The 24,172-nt window shown below is 42.3% G+C and overlaps 1 protein-coding gene and 1 long non-coding RNA gene across 10 annotated transcripts in view; one reads left to right on the top strand and one right to left on the bottom strand.

Annotated features, from left to right (window-relative positions):
- The window catches only part of FRYL (FRY like transcription coactivator), a 272,003-nt gene extending 248,665 nt beyond the window's left edge, over positions 1 to 23,338 (bottom strand). For all 9 annotated transcript variants that reach the window (XM_058722642.1, XM_058722640.1, XM_058722639.1 and 6 more), the window contains exon 1: positions 23,120 to 23,338. The gene's annotated coding sequence lies outside the window, so the exon portion shown is untranslated. The remainder of the gene's footprint in view (positions 1 to 23,119) is intronic.
- LOC131507611 (uncharacterized) lies at positions 1,821 to 7,949 on the top strand. The gene is made up of 3 exons (XR_009259593.1): positions 1,821 to 2,091; positions 4,842 to 6,872; positions 7,112 to 7,949. It is a non-coding gene; the product is annotated as an uncharacterized LOC131507611 (long non-coding RNA).
- Positions 23,339 to 24,172: the final 834 nt, after the last annotated feature.

The raw sequence follows: 24,172 nt of genomic DNA, 5'->3' as shown, positions 1-24,172 counted from the left end.
GACAAGACCCTGGAAAATTGGGCCATATAGGTTATGAAAGGCCCATAACCTCTAATCCAAAGGGGAATTTACCAAATAATCCAAAAGTAGGTTAAAAATTGTGTATCCAGAAAGATGCTTAACTGTAATAGATCAGTCAAAACCCGGGCTCCAAAGACTACCTGTGGGGATTCACTTAGAAGTTCTGCGACACGAGGTAAGTTTCTTAACCTGTTTCCATGCTTATTTAAAAAAAAAAAAAAGGGGGGGGGGGATGGAGAGCTTGGGTGGCTCTTTTTTTATATATATTTATTGATTTGGGGAGTGCAGCTAAAAGTCTGATTGATTTATTGTGAATCTTCCATGAAGTTTCAAAGAACCAAATTTCAGTAATGACTCTAAAGCAATCAAAAAAGAACAACTGTTTACTATCAAATTCTTGTTTCCCTTCTTTTTTGCATACCAGGTCTCTTAAATCCTCAGAAATGTTTACTAAAATCTTCTTGCATTCCTAAAAATTTTGATACGTTTACTGTCTATGTTATTTGGCATATACAGTATTATCTGTATTCTAATTTCCTTAAAACCTACACTTCTTGTCACAACATAATGTTATTCTTTACGCTCTTTAGTGTTTTGGGGGGGAGGGAGGGGAGTATTTTGAGAGAGAGGGAGCGATAATGAGCAGGGGAGGGGCAGAGAGAGAGAATCCCGGGCAGGTCTTTCTCTGTAGGCACGGGGCCTAAGGAGGGGCTCGAGATCACGAACCTCGAAATCATGACCTTAGCTGAAACCAGGAGTCCATCACTTAACCGAGCCACCCAGGCACCCCTATACTATTTAGTGCTTTTAATTTAAATTCCCTGTGTCTAATTTTTTTGTATTCACAAAAATGTTGTATTTATGTGCTCCTCCGCGTATATTAAAACTTTATTCACTCTGTTTTAAAAAAATACTCAGCACACAGTAAGCCCTCTGTAAAGGTGTCCTCACTTATTTAAAAATACTAAGCATCAACTAGGTGTTAGGCACTGTGCTAGGTGGCTGGGAATATGTCAATGAAGATGTTGCCCTCTTGTAATTTACTTGCTAACAGTGGCAGATGATAAACTACATATAATAAGTAAATGATGGGGCACCTAGATGGCTCAGTCGGTTGAGCGTTCGATGTCGGCTCAGGTTACGATCTCATGTTTGGGAGTTCGAGCCCCGCGTCAGGCTCTGTGCTGACAGCTCACAGCCTGGAGCCTGCTTCGGATTCTGGGTCTCCCTCCCTCTCTCTGCTCCTCCCCCACTCACACTCTATCGCTTTCTTAAAAAAAAAAAAAAAAAAAAGTAAATTGTGGAGTATGAAAAGGTGAAAAGAGCTATAAAAAAAAAAACAACATGGAACTTCAAGCACTGGGCGTGGTAGGAGTTGCAATTTTTCAATGGAATGCAGCTTATTGAAAAGGTGACATCTGAGCAAAGAATTCAAGAGGCAGCCAGGTGAATATCAGGAGTATTCAGGAAGAGCCAAGCCCTAAGGCAGAAACATGCCTGGCACATCAGAGTGAGAACAAAAGGAGATTACAGCAGATGAGCGAGGGCAGGAGTAGTAGGAAAAAAGGATCAGAAAGGTAGGAAGAGACTGACTCAAGCATGGCCTACAGACAAATGCGCCTGCAGTGAGGCAGGAGCCACTGCAGGATCTGCACAAGAGTAACAGGACGGTCGTACGTGCTAAAGGAGCGCCTTGGCTATTGTGCTGACAAAGAGCACAGGGGAGAAGCACAGAAGGGGAGCACCTCTCGGTGGCAGGCTATTTGTGACTGAAGTGTTAGAAAAACCCTGGTCTTTCAGCGTGAGAAATTGCTCTTGGATTCGGTTAACTGTCTAGCTCTGTTCCCCAGGAAACCATGAATGTCAGAAACCACAGAATGTCAGCTGTGTTACTAGGCAACATGGCTTATGGTAAAAATGACCCATTGGTAAATTGTTTGGGTCTGAGAGGGACTAAAAATACCTGGAGAGTGGCTGTAACTTTGGACTTCTCCTAGTGTGGTGACTCCTGTAATCGAGCCTGTACCCGGTGGGGATCCTAGAAACCTTGCTCATGGGTGGTCATACAAGGTAATGGCTTTTGTGGAACACGCAGCTTCTTAGGTTGGCTACATACTCCCTTCGTGGGAGCCTCATTATTCACACCTAAGCTCCACCTAAAGGAGGGGGCACAGAGAGTAGTTCTGGCTATTCTTCTTTCTTCTTTAAAAAAATAACATTAAAAGTAAACTCTAGGCCCACTGTAGACTTGAACTCACAACCCCCAGACCAAGAGTCGGGTGCTCTACCGACTGAGCCACCCCTGGCTGTTCTTTCAGAACTGCCACCAGGACCTCCCAAAAAGAACACTGGTGCTTCTCTGCTGACAAGCTGTGTTTCCTGTCCCATATCCTCATAAGTGAATGTGATGTCACATACGTATTGCCACAGGCCACAGGTCTGGTTGAACCCTACTAAAATTCCCTGGGTGGGCACTGTTCTAATGCAGTAGAATATGCAAGAAATAGCAGTAGCATGGACCAGGATGGCAGTGGTATAAGTAGGAACAAATAGCAAAATGTAAATATAATTTGAAGGAGGAGCTCATAGGATCTTCTAATGAATAAAACATGGGATGTGAAAGAGGAAAGTCAGGGATGACACCAAAAATTTTGGCCTTAGCAACTGGAAAGATGGAGTGGAAAATTGGGATAGGGGAAGAACTGGAGATCTGGAGTTCAATTTTAGACAATTTTGAGTTGAGGGTCATTCTCAACTCACTTTTCCCTTCTGTGACCCAAGATGGCAGCTCCAAGTATCATGAGCTCATATAACAACATCCAAGAGAAGGGCTGTACCTTCATATACCGAAGGAAACTAGACTCCAGCAGACTTCTGTGTCGCTATCCCGAAACCAATCGTAAGCAAGGAGAATGGAACATAATGGGCTTTAGGCTGAGCCATATTCACAAACTACCACCTTCGGAATGGAGGCAAGGGAAGTCCATGAAACTCATGGGCACTAAATATCTGGACAAAATTGGGCCTCTATTAGCAAAGGAAAGACACGAATAGGTACAGTGTGTGTCAAAGGTATTAGATGAACCATCCACATCAACGTGGAATAAAAGATTAGTCACGCGGAATAAAAGATTAGTAATAAAGAACAGGTACAAAATAAGACAGGGAGCCAGGCTTCGGTAAGTGAGAGGAAGTGACCTACCTTCTGTTCCATGAAAAAACATGTAGACAAATCCTGTGACATTATACAACAACCAAGAAAAGATTCTAAATGATTTGAGGAAAAAACAAAAATGACGACTCTGACTAAAATCAGAAACTCTCAACTGCAGGAGAGCAAGGTCTCAGAAATTTCTAAAGTGAAATAATTGTGACCTAGATTTTTATATTCAAATGATCCATCAAGTACGAAAGCAGAAAAAAGACACTTTCAGACATGTAAGGGCATTACTTGAGGGTATTCTCTAGCAACAAGGATGAAACCCAATAAAGTAGATGCGAGAACACAGTGGAAATGATCCAAGAGTGAAATGAAAAAGACGTCCCAGGATGGCAGCTGTGCAGCAGAAATAGACAATAATTCATCCTATTAAAACAAAATTAGTGAACTCCATGAAAGGAAGAAAGGAGTGGACTCCATTCAAAAGATACAATCACTAAGAAGCTGGTTTAATGACAGGAATGCATATGTTTCTTTTCTCAATAAAAAAAAGAAAATTATGCAACAGAAAATTCCCACAAAATGCTGATTGTTTACCCAGTTTTCCTCCCTTACTGCTTGCTAAAGAAACCTAATTGTTTTTTCTCTTTCTTTTTAAGGTTATCAGGTAAAATCACAGGATTAGAGAAGGGAGCCTCTCTCCCAGACCCATGGGACAAAGTCCCTGTAGATCTAAACTAAGCCTGGAAATCCCAGTCTCCTCTGCCAGTAATTGGCCTGAGCAACCGCTCCTGTCCCACTGTAGAGAAGCTGTTCGTTTCCGGCCTACGAGACATACAGGAAAATCATCTGGGGAGCTTCTTGAAAGATTTTCCAAGATGAAAAGAGATAGGACAGGGAGGAAATCTGTGATAATGGATGTTATTGGGCAACTGGCAAATTTGAATATAGACTGTCTTAGATGATAGTATTGCATCATGGCGGACATGGAGAGAGGTACCACCCACATCCAAACAACTCACCACCAGGCGGAGAAGTATGGTTATGCTGTTAGCTTCATCACGGTTGGATTCAGCTGTCAAGAGGAGATCTCGGTGTTCTCTGGACAGCTCAAGCTCATAACTGAGAAAGGTACAGGCCAAGCCATTTCTACCCAACACAGAACGGTTCTAATGGACAATCCTGCCTCCAGGTCTGCTCCTTCTGCCGGCAGACAAGCCACCACAATCTGACGGCTCCACTTGCCCACTACTGCTTCCTTCTTTTTACATTTGTGCAATCCTAATCCTGGCCTCAGCATCTGCTTCTGAGCAAATACAAATGTTAAATTTCCTGAATTTAATCACTGTTCCACGATCACATGAGGAAGTCCTTTCCTTAGATGATATGCAGTAAAGCATTTAAGAATAAAGAGTCATGATCTCTACAATTTTCTCTCAAAAGATTCCCCCAAAACAACTATAGACCCATAGACCAAGATAAAGGAAAAAGCAAATATAGCAAAATGTTTATAACAAGTGAATCGAGGTAAAAGTTAGACAAGAGTCCACATGACTCTTCTCACAATTTTATGAGTTTTTAAATTTTTCTAAAATAGGTTTTAAAAGTGGGGAAGATCCAAAAGAAGCAGCACTCATTCTATGCCCTTCTCTCCTTTTAGGAAGTGAGAAAAGGATACTTGGTGCAGCGGTAACCACCGCCAGTAAAAGAAAGGTCAAGACCATCAGCTGGGTCACCTGTGGTCGGATATTCTGCAAAATGCTGCCAAAAGAACCAAAGTGAAACACCAGGATAAACAAAAAGCTAGTCAGGAAAGTCATAGCTCTGGGGTGCCTGGCTGGCTCAGTTGGTAGAGTAGGTGACTCCCGATCTCAGGATCGGGCGTTCAAGTCCTATGTTGGGTATAGAGACTGCTTAAGAAAAATCAAAATTAAAAAGAAAAGAAAAAAAGAGAAAGTCATGGTTCAAATGTGGAAAAAAAGGACAGGATTTCGAGCAACTAATGGATTACAGGAAGAGAATCCATTTGTCTTTGACACTAGAAGCATCATCCTTCTGTTGGCCTGGGTCATGATACTGGCATAGAGAGAAGGAAATGTCACCATAATTACTTCATCACTCTGCAATGAATATCTGCATAATAATTAAGACATCAGACCAATATAAAAACCAAGCACCAAAGCCTTCATTAAGGTTACAGAACAGAACATAAATGTTCTCCACCTTGTCAGTGTAAAAGGCACAGCTGACAGAGGTTGGAAGCTGGAGTGAGAGAGAGCAAAAACAGAAAGGACAAGCAGTGGGAAAGAGTAGGATTTTAATTTTGAATCCCTGAAGACTAGAAATCTCTAAGCATATTCCACTTGACCCATTTTTTAACAGTTTTTATTGAAATATAATTCACATACCATAAAATATACCAGTTTACTTTTAGTCTTTTTATTACTGAGTTATTACAGTTCTTTAGAGAACTTCGATAAAAGTCCCTTATTAGATAGAAATTGCAAATACTTTCTCCCATTTTGTGGGTTGTCTTTTCACTTTCTTGATGGTGTCCTTTGAGGCACAAAAGTTTTTAATTGTGATAAAGTCCAATTTATCTATTTTATTCTTTGTTGCTTGTGTGGTCAGTGTCCTACCTAAGAAGGCTTTGCCTAGCCAAGGTCAGTAAGATTTATTCATATTTTCTTCTACGAGTTTTATCATTTCTGCTGTTACATTTAGGCCTATGATGCATTTTTAGTTAATCTGGGTGTATGATGTGAGGAGGAAGTTCAAATTCGTTCTTTTGCATGTAAATCTCCAGGTTTCTCAGCACAATTTGCTGAAAAGACTATTCTTCCCCTATTGAATTTTCTTGGCACATTTGTTTAAAAAAAAAAAAAAAAACCATTGATCATAGAGTTTTATTTCTGGATTCTCAATACTATTCGGTTGATTTATACGTACTGACACTTTAAGGTGAAATCCAGGTAATGTAAGTAAGCATTTTAAAGCGTATGGCTCGGGGCGCCTGGGTGGCTCAGTCGGTTAAGCGTCCGACTTCGGCTCAGGTCATGATCTGGCGGTTTGTGAGTTCGAGGCCCGTGTCGGGCTCTCTGCTGACAGCTCAGAGCCTGGAGCCTGTTTCCGATTCTGTGTCTCCCTCTCTCTCTGACCCTCCCCCGTTCATGCTGTCTCTGTCTCAAAAATAAACATTAAAAAATAAATAAAGCGTATGGCTCAATACCACACAGTACATTCACAATGTTTTACAACCAACACCCCTATTTCCAAAACCTTTTCATCATCCCACATCCATCAGATAGTCCATCCTCATTCCCCATGACCTTGGCAACCACTCATCTAATTCACATCCGTATGGACATAACGGTCCTGGATATTTCATATCCATGAAATCACATGTGATCTTCTGTGTCCAGCTTCTTTCACTCAGCAGGTTTTTGCGGTTCATGCACTCTGTAGCGTTTATCAGTAGTTCACGGTTATGGCTGAATAATATTCCATTGTGTGGATAAGCCACACTTTGGTTATCCACTCATTAGCTGATGTACAACTGGGTTGTTTCTACGTTTTAACTAATGTAAATGGCTATGTAAGTACAGAACTACGATAAATATTCATGTTCAAGTATTCGTTTGAGTACCTGTTTTCAATTCTTTTGGGTACATATGTAGGAGTAGACTATCTGGTTCATGTCATAATTCTAACCATTTTTTTTTTTTTTTTTTTAAACGTTTTTTATTTATTTTTGGACAGAGAGAGACAGAGCATGAACGGGGGAGGGGCAGAGAGAGAGGGAGACACAGAATCGGAAACAGGCTCCAGGCTCCGAGCCATCAGCCCAGAGCCTGACGCGGGGCTCGAACTCACGGACCGCGAGATCGTGACCTGGCTGAAGTCGGACGCTTAACCGACTGCGCCACCCAGGCGCCCCTCATAATTCTAGATTTAACTGTTTGAAAAACCACCAAACTGTTTTCCACAGCAGCTGTGCCATTCTGCTACCAGCAACGTACAAGGGTTCCAATGTCTCCCTATCTTCACCAACATATGTGATTTTCTGTTTTCTGATTCATTTGCATGTGACATCCGTCACTCAACACAATACTCCAGGTGTTGTCTGGACGGTACAGAATAACGTAAGACTAACACCTTTCCTCTTCTGAACCTCCTCCTGTTAAGTCCCGACTAGGAATCTATGCAGGCTTTCTCGTAGTCCCATTACATTTTATATCCAGATGGAGTTTATTACAGTAATTAAAATACCTAAGTTGTTTGTATTCAACCACATCTCCCTCACTCCTATAGTTATGCAGATGTTTTCTCAACTCATATACAGGACTTCATATCAAACTCCTTTAAGTTATCATGGTAGCCTTGGCCCACCATTTCAGTCAGAAATATTTTTTAAAGTTACCCCTAAAAAATACATTTCATCCAAAAATGTGATAAGCGTCGTATCAATGTTTTTATTCACATTACAAAAATATGGACAGCAGCCTTCAGCAATAGGAATTTTTCTCCAGTTGTCACGAATTCCCTATTACTAATTTTTATTTATTTTTTTTATCTTTATTTATTTTTGAGAGCGAGAGAGCGAGAGTGCGAGCGGGGGAGGAACAGAGACAGAGGGAGACACAGAATCCGAAGCAGGCTCCAGGTTCCAAGCTGGCAGCACAGAGCCCGACGCGGCGTTCGAACCCACGAACCGCGAGATCATGACCTGAGCTGAAGTCGGACACTCAACCTACTAAGCCACCCAGGTGCCCCCACTATTACTAATTTTTAGAGTTGCTACTCAACCACTCATATTTCCACCTGATTTTACGGTCACCCAGCCCACACTCCTCCACTTGTCAACAGAGAAAGGTTGCAGAATGCCTGTCTAAAATTCACTGATACTGCATTCTCTGCATTCTCCTGACCCTCGGCCTAATAATCCTACCTAAAAAGAAGTATGGTTTGGGGCACCTGGGTGGCTCAGTCACTTACGGGTCCCAATCTTGGTTTTGGCTCAGGTCATGAGCTCACGGTTTGTTCTGAGCTCGAGCCCCGCATCAGGCTCTCTGCTGTCAGCACAGAGCCCGCTTTGGATCCTCTGTCTCCCTCTCTCTCCTCCCCTTCCACGTGTGCACTCTCTCTCTCAAAAATAAACAAACACTTTAAAAAAAAAAAAAAAAAAAAAAAAAAAACCAGGGGCGCCTGGGTGGCTCAGTCGGTTGAGCGTCTGACTTCAGCTCAGGTCATGATCTCACGGTTCGTGAGTTCGAGCCCTGCGTCGGGCTCTGGGCTGATGGCTCAGAGCCCGGAGCCTGCTTCCCATCCTGTGTCTCCCTCTCTTTCTGCCCCTCCCCCATTCATGCTTTGTCTCTCTCGGTCTCAAAAATAAATAAACATTAAAAAAGAAAATTAAAAAAAACAACTAAGGTTTGTCGAACATAATTGTCTCTAGTGAGCCCATGTGATACTTTCCTTTAATCACAGTCAATGTTTTTAGTACATAAAACACAATGAACTCAGATTAAGTCATATTACATTTCAAATCTTATTTGGAGTTTTATATAGCAACATCAAACTTAATACAAAGAGAAAGCAGTATGTATCTCGTGTTATACTTGAGATTATCAAGACAAATGTGTCGTCAATTTATTGTAATTTAGGTTTATACATCTTTTAAATTCTACAAGAGTCTCTCCTCAACCAGAAAAATTCAATAGGAAAAAAAACATTTTCCACCAATCCAAAGCAAAATGAGATTTTAAGAACTCTTGTGTTTCTAGTAATACAGATTATTTTATTGAAACCAGTTTTCCTAATTCCTTTAAGAGCATATTCCTCACTCAAAAATCTCTTTTATGAAGCCTTCTTAGGTTGTTCAGGTCTAAAACAGCCTCCCCTACTCTGCCCTCTCATACCTACTTACTATCCTTACCACTCACTTTAACATCTGATGTTTGGTATTTACTGCTTGTTAACAGTTGGCTAATTTACCTATTGTCCGCAACAGGCTCCTGCAGAGAAGAGACGCTCATTCATTTCTAACCTCATCACCACCAACATAGTATAATGCTTATGAAAAGGTAAGCACTCAAGTTCTTATATTAACTTATATCGCATATAATAGTTAGAAACCTATCCAAAATTGAAATCAAAGAGGAAATTATCTGATAAATGTGAAGACATTTCAGAGTATTGTGGTCCTTTGGGGTGACTGCAGTGAGGTAACTAAGGGAAAGCAGCGTCAAACAGAAGGTTCTCCGAGATGAGAGAGCTCCGTGCATATTTCCAGGTAGCAGGCAAGGAGGCAGGAAAAAATGAAGACACAGGAGGTGACGGAAAATATGGAAGAGATGAGATTGTGGGGCTCAGTAAAAAGAAGATAAAGGACATTTTTCCTTCTGAAAAAGGAAAGCTAGCTACACAGATACATTGAACCAGACAAGGGTTAACTTCAATAGGTGATTTTTAAGAGAGGAAGACCATGTTTATTTAGCTAATATTTATCAAGCAAGCACCATGTCAGTTTCCTGTAGTGCAATCAATTGCTGCAGTGACAAATTATCACAAACTTAGTGGCTTACAATTCATTATCTTACAGTTCTGGAAGTCAGAAGTCCAAAACAGGTCTCACTGGACTAGAGCCAAAGTGTCGGCAGAGCTGGGTTCCTTTCTGGAAACGCTAAGGATAATCCATTTTCTTGCCTTTACCAGTTTATAGACGCTGCCCACATTCCTCAGCTCCCAGGCCCCTTTTATCTTCAAAGCCTCGGTGGACGTTTGGTTCCTTCTCATGATGCTATCTCTCTGGTCCTGACTCTTCTGCATCCTGCTTCTCTTAAAGACCCTTGCGATTACATTAGGCTCACCAGATAACCCAGAGTACTCCCTTTCAAAATTAGCTGATTAGCAACCTTAATTCCACCTGAAGCCTAAATCCCCTTCAGCTGTGTGATACAACGTACTCAGTTCCGGAGATTAAGATGTGGAGGGAGGCCGTTATACTGCCTGCCACTATGCTGAGTGCTTTGTTTGTATCTTTTAATTTAATCCCCACAACAACTCTATTTTACACGTGAGGAATCTGAGGCCACCCCACTTTCAGACTTGACAATGACTCATAAGAGATACTACTATAATAATATTCACTACTGGTGTAACTGAACCAGTAGAATCAGGATCCAGATAACACAGCCTCCACTGGTCTGTCCCAAAGCCCTCACTACCCTCTCTCTACGTGTGTGTGTGTGTGTGTGTGTGCGTGTGTGTGTGTGTGTGTCAGGGTGAAGGGAAAAAGGCTTCTCCTTCTCCCATCAACCAAAACCATATCCTCTTTCATCGTGTGAAATCTCTGTGCATGATTTTGTAAATCTCTCCACACCATGCTGCATTCCACTTAGGCTTTGGTGTATGCGATGAGGTCATATGGTAGTATGTTAAGAAATAAGGCAACACTGGGTGTTATAGGAAAGCGATGAATCACTAAATTCTATTCCCGAAAAAAATAGATTTTGATTTAAAAAAAGAAGTAAGGCTAAAATTATTTCATTTGTAGATTCCTTCCTAAATGGTATAATTTTAGGTTCCAGATTTGAACATATAAATTATTTTTATAACTATTTCCAGTATTCAGATATATCCCCCAAGGTATAATATATTGGATTAGAGATTATCAACATTTTAATATGTCTCGACACACATAACCCATTATTTTTCAGGATCCCATCAACCATACATATAGGAAAGGTTCCTTTTTGAAAAAAAAATGATTGCAATATAATTGACTTCCAGGTATCTCTCCTCATTTAGTAATGAACTCTTATGTTGTTCCATCGCTCTCCCTAAACACTTGGGTAACAATAATTTTCTTTCCATGTCCTAAAAAAAGGCTCCAGGCATAGGATGGAGATCAGGGAAATGGTCTGTGATTGACAGCAAAAGCCTTGATGTTACATGGTTGGCAAATGACTTGATTGAACTTTCGTCTCTAGAGCAGCCATTGTTTTTAATGTTTATTTATTTTTGAGAGAGACAGACAGACTTCGAGCAGGGCAGTGGCAGACAGAGAGGGAGACATACAATCCAAAGCAGGCTCCAGGCTCTGAGCTGTCAGCACAGAGCCTGACATGGGGCTCGAACTCATGAACTGTGAGATCATGACCTGAGCCAAAGTCGGATGCTTAACCAACTGAGCCACCCAGGTGCCCCGAGCAGCCATGTTTTAAAAAGATTTATTTATTTTTGGGAGAAAAAGCGCAAGCGGGGAAGGGGCAGAAACAGAGGGGGACAGAAGATCCGAAGCAGGCTCTGCGCTGACAGCAGCAAACTCGATGGGGGGCCGTGAGATCATGACCTGAGCCAAAGTCAGATGCTCAACCTACTGAGCCACTCAGGTGTCCTGAGCAGCCATTTTTAATCTTTTCAGGATCATGGACTCTGCTTTGAAAGCTAATAAACCTATGGACCTCTTCTCACTAGAAAAATGCATATGCACTCACACTCAAAATTCTTCATACAACCTATTCTATTACATTTTAAATCTACTGCCATCACAGACCATATAAAACTAGTCTTTACAAGGATATCTGTATGTCTCACTTTTGGTTGTGTGCCAAAATTTGCTACACCCAGAAATAAAAACCTAAAGTATGCAATAAAACGAACCAAACTTTAATTATTTTTGACAAATAGATACCAAAGTAGTGATGACTGCTGGCTGTAGAGCCTCTGGCACCAAAACATGGTTCTCAGGGAAAACCCACCTCTTTTACATTATTCCCCAGGGAGGCCTGGGAAAACACGGGTGTTACAAGGCTCAGGTCCCGACAATAAGGAAAATGATGTTAACTGAATTTAATGAGTGTTTCCCAAAATAATAACATTTTATACTTTGTATACTTATAAAAAGGAAAGATGTGCTTTGAAGTACGCTCCACACCCAATGTAGGGCTTGAACTCACGACCCCAAGATCAAAAGTCACATGCTCTACTGACTGAGCCAGCCAGGTTCCCCTAGGAAAGACAGGGTTTTAAAATTGGGAAACATTAATATACATGTAAATATTTGAGGAAAAAAGCATACCAGACCTACTAGTTCAAAACGTATTAAGCTCAAAGTGGAGTACCCACACATGTCAGAGACAGGGTGATGATCATGCTGCTGGGGTGAAAAGAAAATCCTCTAAGACTAAACGTATGTGTTATCTTAAATTTGAAATTGAGCTTTACGAATACTCAGTACGTGAAATCGACACCAGCACGTTCTTCCCTTCCTGCATCAGGCTGCCGCAGCCTTGTGGCCTTTACGTGAAGAACGCCAGTTACCACGGATTGCCTCACTCGACCTCCAGTGTACCTCTAGGCACCCTGAAAGGCACCTTTCCTAGGAGTCTGGGGGTAAGCACGGTTGTGGAAGTAAGAGTTCTGTCTACAGCATCACTCCAGCGTCCAGTCTCCAGCTTCCTGGGTGGCAAGAAGCAGCAGAGTGGCAGGAGCCACAGAGCGGAAGCTTTTTGATCTGACTTCCCAGTCCCAAGCTGATGCACTCCGTCTGTCCCGCAGTTTCCAGAGCGGCCACAGAGGTGGCACAAGCTCTGGCTCCCAGTACAGGGACAGGGACGGCGGTGCCTTCTGAGTTCCCCTGAGGGGTCACCTCTGGATTGTCGCCCTAGAGGAGCTGTTAGGCTCTTCTAACAGTTCTGTAAGCATCTTATACCCTTTCAGTAAATCTCGTCTTGTTTCAAATACTCAGAAGAGTTTTGTTTGTGGCACTGACTGCACACACAGTGTTCTAGGAGGTCCAAGTAGGTCAAGGAAAGAAGGCAGGCTCCACACCCTGGAGGGGCTGTTTGTGACGCCCTCACTGGTTTGTTCACTTTCAGCAAACTGCCACATCCTGCAGCTTCCTTGGGCCCAATTAAGTACATCTGCAGATCTCATTACAATTATGATCTCACTCACTAATGGGTTTTCAAACAGTTTTGCAAACGAACAAAGTGAAAAAGAGACAGCGAGACAAACCAAAACACAGACTCTCAACTATAGAGAACTGAGGGGGGCAGGAACTAGCATGGGGGAAACAGCTGATGGGGATTAAACGTGCCCTTGCAGTGATGAGCCCTGAGTGATGTATGCAACTGTTGAATCACTATATGTACACCTGAAATGAATAGAATACTGTATGTTAACTATACTAGAATTAAAAATTTTTTTAACTAAAAAAAAAAAAAAATAAAGACTGCCAGAATTGGATACTTAATTAAAGTATCAGTAACAAATAAGAACAGATTTTTGCAAGGGCTCCTGGGGGGCACAGACGACTCTTGACTTCAGCTCAAGTCTTTTTTTTTAATGGTTATTCACTTTTGAGAGAGAGAGAGTGTGAGCAGGGGAGGGGCAGACAGAAGGAGAGACAGAGGATCCGAAGCAGGCTCTGCACACTGACAGCAGCAAGCCTGACACGGGGCTCGAACTCACGCACCATGAGATCATGACCTGAGCCAAAGTCAGACGCTCAACTGACTGAGCCACCCAGGAGCCCCATATCAGCTCAAGTCTTGATCTCAGAGTTGGGGAACCTACTTAAAAAAATTTTTTTTAATTTAAAAATAAAAAATGAGAGTTTTGCAAAGAAAGGTGGATTAAATATAATAAAGCAAAATACAAGCAAGCAACAAGAAAATGCCAGAACTGACAACTGTGTGTTAACAATACCAGTACTTTATCAAAACTGTAAGGTAAATGTGATTATCTTGTAAACTGTAAAACTATACAGCTTTCAGAAGAAAACAAAGGAAAAACATCTTTGAGACCCACCACTGGACAAAGAGTCCACAGATGTGACATCAAAAGCACAATTCATAAAAGAAAAAAAAAATGATTGAATGCACTACATGAAATTTCTAACTTCTTCACTGTAAGAGACCCTGTTAAGAGGATGAAAAAAAAAAAAACAAAACAATTTTTGCCAATCACGTATCTGACAAAGAGCTTATTCTCAAAGCTCAATAATAAAAAACAATCCAAATTGTTCATTAGGGAAACAATTTGCCCACTGGGAAAGACAATTAAAACCACAATGAGGGGGCACCTGGGTGGCTCAGTCGGTTAAGCACCCGATTCTTGATTTCGGCTCAGGTCATAATCTCTCGGTTTGTGGGTTCAAGCTCCATGTCAGGCTCCACACTGATGAGGCAGAGTCTGCTTGGGATTATCTCTCCCTCTCTCTCTCTCTGTCTCTCCCCCCCTCCTCCAAAAAATATGAATAAAAACTTAAAAAAAATTGTTTTAACCACAATGAGATATCACAACTTTTTAGAATGGGTAACATTTTAAAAATAGAGAAAATACCAAATTCTGACAAGTGTGTGGAGAAACCAGATCTTTCATACGTTGCTGGTGGGAATAGCCACTCTGGAAAATAATCTTATAAAATTCACCATACACTTACAATATGAACCAGCAATTGCACTCTCGGGCATTTATGTCAGAGAAATGAAAGCCTATGTTCACACAAAAACCTATACATGAATGTTTAGAGCAGCTTTATTCGTAATAGCCAAAAACTAGAAAACAAATCATATGTTCTTCAACAGGTGAACAAACTGGGACTATGGCACATCCATACAATGAATACTAAGTACTCAGTAATAAAAAGAAATGAACTACTGATACATTGGACAACTTGGATGGTTCTCTAAGGCATTGTGCTGAGTGCAAAAGTCAACCTCACAAAGATACATACAGTATGATTCCATTTATGTAACATTCTCAAATGACACAGTTATAGAGAGATAGAACAAATTAGCTGTTGCCAGTAACCAGGGAAGTGGGGGGGGGGGGGGACTTTGAGATGCATGAGGGAGTTTCTTGCCAGTAATGGACCAGTACTGAATCTTGATTTTAGTGGTCATTAAATGAATCTAGACATGAAACGTTATCTATTGCACAAAACTATACACACACACACACACGTACACCTGAATGAGTGCATTAAAAAAACATGAAAACTGGGGCGCCTGGGTGGCTCAGTTGGTTAAGCATCCGACTTTGGCTCAGAGCATGATCTCGCTGTTTATGGGTTCGAGCCCCACGTTGGGCTCTGGGCTGACAGCTCAGAGCCTGGAGCCTGTTTCAGATCTGTGTATCCTTCTCTCTCTCTGCCCCTCCCCTGCTCGCACTCTGTCTCTCTCTCTCTCAAAAATAAATAAACATTAAAAAAAAATTTTTTTAATAAAAAAATTTAAAAAACCACGAAAACTGAATATGGCTACTTAACAGTACCGTACCAATGTCAGTTTCCTGATTTAATGTTAGTAACGTCACCTTACGTAAGATATTATAACCAGGAGAGCTGAATGAAGGTTACACAGGACTCCCTGCCTATCTTCACTACTTCCCATGAGTCTATAATTATTTCAAAATAAAAGGTTTTTTTTAAGTGACGGTCTTCAATCATACTGATTTTTAAGATTACTAATATTTTAAATGTATTGAAAACATAAAAATAATACATTTTAAATTGTTCTACAATGTTTTTCAACGTTATCTCATTCTTGTTAGGGTCTTACAATGTACAATATATGTGGTATGTAGTTTACAGCAAACGGACATATTGAGAATGCAGACACAATTATTTATACTGCTGGAGTGTGACAGGAAAACTGGCAGATCTCTACTAATAGAGGCTACAAAAGTCTAAGATTCTATCTGTCCCTTGAAGGTTTTACTTAGGGAAGCACATACAAGAACAGGAAAAACAATGGACTGAGAATTGAAAAGAACTCTCTTCTATCTAAACTTGCAGTTTAAACAAGTCACAATCTCACTGTCATCTACAAAATGTAAGGGTTGTATCAGATCATTCCCAAAGACATTCCAGTTCTGAAAACACTAACTCCACGAATTCTACAACAGGAAAAAATGAAGCAACCATAAAGAAATATATGACTAAAACTCTAACCAATATTTGCTGAAAGTATACTAAAGTTTCAATATTGCCAGGAATATTAAATACAAGACATAGTCTAAGTTATCATTAACACAAACATCAAAAAGGGCACCTCCAAAGACAATTTTACCTAAAAGAAAATAGATTACCAAAAGATCCAGGTGACATGTAAATATCCAGGTAACAGGCAAAGGTGGCTATTTTGCATGCAGCCTCATGGTTCTTGAAGGCCTCTAATTTCTGCTCTTGGAATTACATTAGGTTCTGAATTGCAACAAACGATATACCATGCATTCAAGCATCCTGATGTACAAGCTTGGGGATCATGATGCAGAGCAAGTAGAATATCAAGACATCTGAGAAAGAATTCTTTTCCTCTTTTCCATCCACTTAACTAATCACTCACCATCCACTTGACTTAGTAAGACAGAATTTTAAGAGGTCTATTATTCAGGGGAAGCTAAACCTCCACAAGGTAATAATCCCATCCTGTTACACAACCCGCTATCCAGAAACATCATCTACCTGAAACAGAGTCCAAAACCAGGGAAGAAGTGAGAGTCATCTAAGCAGTAAAAGCCAACAGAACAAGGTCCTAGCACTAAAGGACCGGCTCCTCTGGCTCCTTATTTGGAACCTTCTATCATTTTTATCCACCATTCAACGAGTGTAGTTGCAGATTCTACTCTTACAGCACACTAAAAATATCAAATTAGAAAGGCAAGGAAAGTATGAGAAGCAGGTATAATGAGAGTAAAGAGATACAGCTAACAGTAAAGCAATAAGCAAATCAATCCCCAACCAGACATGATTTAGAAAGGAACAGTTTCACCAACAAATGAATGAAATACGGTGGTCTGCATGCTGCTGCCTGAGGAAACTAATGGCTGGAGGTTCTTCTGCAAATAAATCATTATGTGCTCATGGGCGCCCAAGACACGTGAAACACGGAACCACTAAAGTGGTGTTTTTTGGGGGCGCCTGGATGGCTCAGTTGGTTGGGTGTCCGACTTCGGCTCAGGTCATGATCTCACAGTCTGTGAGTTCGAGCCCCGCGTCAGGCTCTTGCTGACAGCTCAGAGCCTGGAGCCTGCTTCAGATTCTGTGTCTCCCTCTCTCTCTGTCCCTCCCCTGCTCGTGCTCTGTTTCTCTCTGTCTCAAAAATAAATAAAAACATTAAAAAAATAAAAATAAAGTGGTGTTTTTTTAACCAGTATTATAGACAGCATAATCCATCTTAAATTTTTAAATGAAGAAACAAAACTGAAAATTGTATTTAAATTATCCATATTCTAGCATTCTTTAATATTGGAACTAAATTACATCATATCTGAATTTTACCATGAAATAGAGATATAACAAAACTCAAAACAGAACAAAACAAGGAATCCTGAGAAGTTGAAATATTATGTTAAAATTCATTCAGGCAACAGAGCATACGTGTGAATACTTTATGACCTAAAAAGTGAGGCTGCATTACAGTGAGTGAACAAACTAATATCCCTTTCTCATCAACTCCGACACCCTTTAATAAATAAAACGATCAAAACACAACACTTCAACCTCTCTCAAGTATGGATGCTCTGAAATAGAGGTGTATCTTACAATTGCTGTCACCCAACAACAGGATGTAGTTGGTGAAAATTTTATCTCCTAGAAACATCAAGAAAGCAGCAGCATCAAAGTGTCTTAGGTCTGATCAAAAATGGCCACTCAAAATAATCTTTAAAAGATAGGGGCTCATGGGTGGCTCAGCCGGTTAAGGTCCGACTTTAGCTCAGATCACGATCTCAGTTTGTGAGTTCAAGCCCTGCGTGGGACTCTATGCTGACAGCTCAGAACCTGGAGTCTGCTTCGGATTCTTCGTCTCCCTCTCTCTCTCTCTCTGCCCCTCCCCTGCTCTCTCGCTCGCGTGCTCTCCCTCTGTCTCTCAAACATAAACATTAAAAAAAATTTTTTTAATAAAAAAAATTCTAGAGCTCATAGATTTATTTATTTTAACAGTCTCCATGGCCCCCAGCACCCTGCGGAAGACCAGATTTGTTTGCTAGCATACTTTGGAAGAAGCTATGCAGAAAAATAAACAACAGTGAATAATAAATTCACCTGGGTGTGCCCTTTGTTTACACTAGTTTTAATCCTCAGGTACCACTCTGCCTATTTAAGGATCCTACACAGAGAAGCTCACAATTTTGGTAGAAACAGACTTAATTTTATCTTCAGTGCTAGGCAAGTACACAGAGTAGGTGCAAGTCTCAATAAAAATCTGCTGAATGAATGGCGATTTCTCAGTTGATTAGGCCAACTGACTGCTTACAGCTGGGTTTTCTATTAAGGAACCTTTGGAAAACCATTTTCCCCGTAGGCTAGCTTAAAGAATCACCTAAGACAACAGAATCTTATCACCCAATTCATCAGCCCAAATTGTAGCTCCTTTTTTTTTTTAAGTTATTTATTTATTGTGGGGGGAGGGCAGAGAGACAGAGAGGGAGAGAATCCCAAGCAGGCTCTGCTCTGTCAGCACAGAGCCGGATGTGGGACCCGAACCCACAAACCATGAGATCACGACCTGATCCGAAATCAAGAGTCAGACCCTTAACCCACTGAACCACCCAGGTGCCCCTGTAGCTCCCTTTTTATAAGGAGCAACATAAGGTTTGAATACAACCTGTGTATGTGATTTGATAATGAAGAAATGTCTTCCCACATTCCTCCTTGGGCTACTATGAGGAGTGCCTGTTGGCAATCTCAAAACAATTTTTAATGCTCTCTAGAGATTAAAAGAATCAAGAAATGAGAAGAGATTAAGTTTAGAAGTATGTACTCCAAACATATTTTATTTTATTTAACGTATTTATTCATTTTTTGAGAGAAACAGAACATGAGCGGGGGAGGGGCAGAGAGCAAGGGAGACACAGAATCCGAAGCAAGCTCCAGGCTCCGAGCTGTCAGCACAGAGCCCGACACGGGGCTCGAACCCACCAACCTCGAGATAATGGCCTGGGCCAAAGTTGTCATGACCTGAGCCAAAGTTGGCCGCTTAACCAACTGAGCCACCCAGGCGCCCCTGTACTCCAAAAAGTATTTTTGGGTAAAGGCAGGTAAACTGTTCAGCAACACAGGTTTTGACCAGTTTTTGAAATGTTTTGAACACACACTAGTGGTAGCCCTGTATCTCAAGAAAAAGTAGAAAAAACATAACTGAGCCCAGAGAACTGGGTAATAAGTAAGTGTGTAAGAACTGATTATCTTTCTCCATTCCCAATAAACACAACTTACTAATTAAAACTTTCAAATATGATGGTTTAAGGCAAGTCCTACCAGAAGGTAATAAAAGAAGGGAGAAGAACTGGAAGAATAAACACCAAACCATTACCAGTAGGTATAATGTGATCATGGAAGTGTATGGGGGGCATTTTTAATTCCCAAACTCTACATTTCTTTTGTATCAATGTTTTACAATAGCATATGTATCACCGTATTGGTGATAAGGGGAATATGGTTCTACCTCTAAACACACATATACACTTTCTCCAAATAAAAACAATTTGAACTTCTTTAAAGCTTATGGTTTTTTCAGAATACTGGTGGGATAACAAAAAAATGCTCCAGTATTTTAAGCAACCATTAAAAAGAAAAAAGAAAAAAGAAAAAAGAGGGAGGACCTCCAACGTTTGTTAATGGTTTTTTACCAAAGTCTACAATCTAATGAAGAAAATACAAACATAACCACACCTAAGTCAGACCATGGCTTGTGCTGTAAAAGGTTTTATAAGAGCAAGAGGAAAGAGCAATCACTTACGATTAGGAGAACAGAAGAAGAGCGTGCAGACAAGGTGACATTTGAGCTGGGTTAGATGGATGATCCCTCTAGCGAGGTAACAACAGTTGAAATTCAGAGCACATGCTCTGCCCCAAAAAAATATTTTACAGATAAAAATAGTTCAAGTAGAGAACATACACCCAGCCAACCCCCAAACATATTTTATCTTTTAAAATTTCTTTAAAACTATAAAACCTGCTGTATAAAGCAATGAAAATTTTCCCATCTCACCTAGGTTTCTCCTATACCACTATTCCTTTACCATTTGGGCACGAGTCCTATGTCACGGTCACTTTGCACCTGTTACTGTTCTGAGATATACACTGTCTTTTTCCTATGGGTAATAATTTTGCATCTTCCCATTAAACTGTATACCTTTGAGAGCAATGACTGTCATCCATTTCTACTTTATCTTTCCATAATATTCCTTAACTAAATGGATACTCAACAGATATCACTGACAAGTTAAACCTAGTTCTAATAATTGTGACAATTAGCTATCACTATCACAAAAGACGTCCGTGGAACAGGTATTGTAAACAATTAAATCACATTTTTTGTACAAAGAACTAAAAGCATCCTAGATGCTTCCCCTAGACACTGAACTAATTGCTGTGCTTTGGTATAACTTGTTCACAAAGGTGCTTATTAAAAAAAAAAAAAAAATTAAGTCTCTGAAGCAGCCTTTACAGAACATTATCTCTTTGTCACAAAGTCCTAAGACAACACATTTATTGTGACACAGTGAATTTGCACAGAAATGAAGGACAGTCCTAGTTCCCAAGGATCTCAAGGGACAGTTCACAAACTCAAGAAATATCTTGGCACTGTGTATATGGAAGACAATGTGTCTAAAACAATACGAAAAGCACACAGGAAAAATGTTTTCCAAGAAGCATAGCCTAGGTATTTCAAAGATAATTCTTTCTGAAAGTTCATATTCTCTCCTCTATTGTTTAAGCTGGAAGTAAACTAAGAAATTTGGAAACTTGTTTTAATCTTCTACTTACTACATTATGAGATGGAAAGGAAGATAGATTATGGCTGCAAGCTTGACATCATTATCACAGAAGAGGATCAAAGGGGAAGGAGGAGAGGAATATAGGTGTAACAATGCTAGATACTATCAAGATTACTACAAAAGAACATGTTTTTTTAGTGTGTCTGCACTTCCTAAATTCTGTGGGAAGAATAAAGTACTTCTCAAACATTATTATCTGAAATTGGCTTTCAGTTTCCCGAGTATAATTTCTCCTTTCTTGTTATTGCCAAGACTGTGAAATAATGCTCCACACCAGTCAGAAAGTTACTAGACAGTGAGTTCATCAAGGAACACTTTGGGAAGTTGTTAGTACTGCATTAAAAAAAAAAAAAAAAAATCACTGGGCCAGGCGTTCCAACAAAATTCACTCTTCCAGAGAAGCAATTTTTACAAAATAACTCAGAATGGAAGAAAAGACGGGATGGAATGCTATTTTTGATAGAGTAGAAAAAAAAAAAAAAGACTACAGAATAACACACCCACTGCTACTTTGTTTATAGGCTTGTAACTTGTACATGCAAGTTCTCTACAAAAGTATTGCTCAAGAAGAAACTGTCAAAAATGAATGCTTATGAAAACATTTCTTTTCTAAATAAGGTCTCTAACAAGGGATGTGCTGTTTCTAAATGATTTCTTTAGCAAGTATTGACAAGTATAGCACAGCAATAATGCTCAGGATGGAAAAAAAATCTCTTATACTTGTTTTATCAATAGTAAAAGTTGCTGTTACTAATTATACGGCATAGGAGTTCTATAGAAGAAATTAACTGTATGGTTGATACTTGCTAGTCAGAACACTACAAAACCAACTTCATTTCTTTACAAAAAGTTTTTTTTTTTTTTTTCCTAATCTTATAGACCCTAGCAACCTAATGGTTGGTTTGTTATGTGGGTTGTTCTTCCCCCCTTCCAAAAGAACCTCCGCCAGTAAATCGAGGTAACTTTCCTCAGTTCAAAGGTTAAGGCAAATTCAGTTCTACGTAGACCTGTTACCCCTCATCAACATAGCTCCCTTTTTTCCCCCTATTATCTTGGCCTGAGAGAAGTTAATGCTCCCGTATAACTGCCAGTCCAAGAGAGAAGTGATTTTCGGTGCCGGGGAACGAAACTGGGATAGGAGGAAAAAACGACGGCAATCAAGAACCATCTCGCCCTAGAAATCATTCTCTCCAGAAAGGAGAATAGAGTCGCTGACCAAAGAACCTGCTGCCCGGAAGGCACAACTTCCATCCCCCGCCAAAGAAAAGTTGCAAGGAAGAGCTCGTCGCCCAGGCAGCCCGCGCGGGTGCGGACACCGAGAGCAGCAGAGAAGCTCATCAGGCCCGGGCGGCGCGCGAGCCGGGGCTGCGGCGTCCGTGGGGCCGACTCCCGCTCCGGCAGGCTGCGGGTCTGGGGGTGCGACCGCGAGCAGTGGGCGGAGAAACAAGAGCAGAGGAAAAGAGGGACAATGCTGGGCCGGGCGGGCGACTCCGCGCGCTCCAAGGGTCCGCAGCGCCTCTTCCCGCCCGGGGCCGCCAGCTGCCGCGCCAAGTTTGCTCCTCAGCCCTCCCTTCACAAGGCCGGGGCGGCGAAGCCGTGGCTGCCGGCCTTCCTCCGCCTGGCCGCCGCCGCCTTCCTCCCCGCGGGGCGGCTCCCGCGAGTCGGCGAGCCGGCGGCGCGCGCGAGGAGAGCCGCGCGCGCGAAGGGGAGCCGGGCGCGCGAGGGAAACGGGGCGCGAGAGGGAAGGCGGGCGCGCGAGGGGGCAGGGGGCGCGCGAGGGGAGGCGGGCGCGCCAGGGGCAGGGGGCGCGCGAGGAAGCGGCGCGCGCGACGGGAGCCGGGCGCGCGGGGGAGCCAGGCGCGCGGCGCTCCCCGAGGACCCGCTGCCGCTCCGGCGGGTTTTCGGTTGAGGCGGGGGCTGCGCCGCCGTTTACCGTCCGTTATGAGTCTTTGCCGGGGCGCCGCAGCCTGCCAGCCATCCTGGCCCGCCTCCCCCTCGGCTCTCATCAGGAAGGGCAGCCGGGCGAGGGCCGGCGACCTCGTCTCCTGCCAGGGCTACGGCCGCCGGGCGGTGGGCATCCCGGCGCCTGCCCCTGGGGCTGGAAGAGAAAGTGAAATGAAGCGTCTTTCCCCAGGCGACACCTACCCGTCCCCAGTCCAAGTGCAGCTGCCTCGCTCCTCGGGCGCCGCCGGTCCCCGCCCTCGGGCCCCGGGCTCCGTTCTCTTGACAATGGCGCGTCCCCTTTAAGGAATAATCCGATCGGAACCGATCTGTGGTTAAACCTCCGACTCTGATTTTAACCGGATTTCTCTCTCTCTCCCCCCTGAGCCCGACGGACGCCCGGCGGTGCTGCGAGCTCTTCCCACCCCTTCCCCGCCCCGCCTACTCCCTCGCCTCCCTGATTGGCGAGAAACACTACAACAGGAACAGCAATCCTCGCACTCCACTGGCCAGCCCAGCCGCCGCTCAGAGTGGCTCCCGCCCCCACCCCGCCCCTTTTCCCGGGTTGGTCCTACGTCTAATCACTCTCTGTCTTCTACTCGATCGTTGCTTTGGAGAACTGGCAGTCAAGGCTCACCCTCCCGCCTCCGGAAAGCGAACTTTATTTTTATTGGTAAAAGGACATCTTCCTGTGCACCTGATTGGGCAAGGAAGGAGTTAGTCTGCACGCCCCTTGCCCATTCTCGCTCTCTCTTTACGGATTTGAGAAATACAGCCGCAAAGTCCTCCCTACTTTGCCTTCTAAGCGCCTTTCCCTTTAAATGGTGGTAGGGGTCGTGGACAGACCCACAGCCTGTATTGGGGAAAGCGAGAAAGGGAGACGAGAAACATTCAAAATCTTCTCGAGTAATCTATCCTGAGCTGGGATCCTGCTGATCCTCAGAGTCCTGTGGTCTAGTGAACGGAGTGGTGAGAATGAGTTAGAATACCTGAACTTCTGGTACTAACTCCTCCGGAGCTTCACTCAAGTTTTCATTCACTGCCCACTCTACTTTCACCGTCGATTCTACTGGCATTTCGCTACCCCGAAGAGCTTTCGTAAAGATCTCTGCAAACCTGGAGGTGTCGTTATCTCACAATCGTTCATTTAAACAAACTAAATCACTTGCATTAAAAGTTCCGCTTCATTCACGTCCTCTGTGTTGTCTCGGCGTTTGCCACGAAAGCGAAGGTGCTCTTCTGAAAAGACTACACCAT

This window comes from Neofelis nebulosa, chromosome 3 (genome assembly GCF_028018385.1).
Source record: "Neofelis nebulosa isolate mNeoNeb1 chromosome 3, mNeoNeb1.pri, whole genome shotgun sequence".
Lineage (NCBI taxonomy): Eukaryota > Metazoa > Chordata > Mammalia > Carnivora > Felidae > Neofelis > Neofelis nebulosa.
Note: the sequence above shows the minus strand (reverse complement) of the source record. Positions and strands in the feature narration are given on the sequence as shown.